Below are 611 nucleotides of genomic sequence, written 5' to 3'. Positions count from 1 at the left end.
GTTGTTATCAGTGTTTAAAGAGGACATGTTAACACTGTTTAGTCACAGTTAAACATGAAACATCAGAGTTCATTAACACTGGCCCTTCAGGGCCACCACAGCACTCATGTGGCCCTCAGTGACACTGAGTTTGACCCCCTGCTGTGAAGCAGAGAAAAACCAACGAAACCTTGGAGTTAAAAGCTTGTAATCTGACAGTTTTACCTTGATGGCTCTGTCCATCAGCACTGTCAGCTCCTTCTCAGCACTGATGAGCTGAGCCGACACACCGAGCAGCTGCTTCCTGACGTGGTGGAGCTTCCTGCAGAAACAGCAGACAAACACTGACCAAGCTGAGGGACAGGACAGCTCTGTCCACGTTTTCCATCCCACAGAGGTGAGGACGACCATGGGCCCTACCTCATCCACTCCTCACTCCTGGAGATGAACAGTCTGTACTTCATGGAGCACTCCTCCGTGAACAGAGAGCGAGCTTTACCAGCATGAAGAACCAGTTTCTGCCTGTTCAACACAAATACTCAGAGTTAAACACACATACTCAGAGTTAAAACACAAATACTCAGAGTTAAACACAAATACTCAGAGTTAAAACACAAATACTCAGAGTTAAA

The 611-nt window shown here is 46.6% G+C and overlaps 1 pseudogene; it reads right to left on the bottom strand.

Annotated features, from left to right (window-relative positions):
• Positions 1-204: 204 nt before the first annotated feature.
• Positions 205-501, bottom strand: LOC106511263 (serine/threonine-protein kinase TBK1 pseudogene; annotated as a pseudogene).
• Between the last annotated feature and the right edge of the window lie 110 nt (positions 502-611).

This window comes from Austrofundulus limnaeus, unplaced genomic scaffold (genome assembly GCF_001266775.1).
Source record: "Austrofundulus limnaeus strain Quisiro unplaced genomic scaffold, Austrofundulus_limnaeus-1.0 Scaffold2636, whole genome shotgun sequence".
NCBI classification, from domain to species: Eukaryota; Metazoa; Chordata; class Actinopteri; order Cyprinodontiformes; family Rivulidae; genus Austrofundulus; species Austrofundulus limnaeus.
The sequence above is the reverse complement of the archived record's forward strand: the minus strand, read 5'-3'. Positions and strand labels throughout refer to the sequence as shown.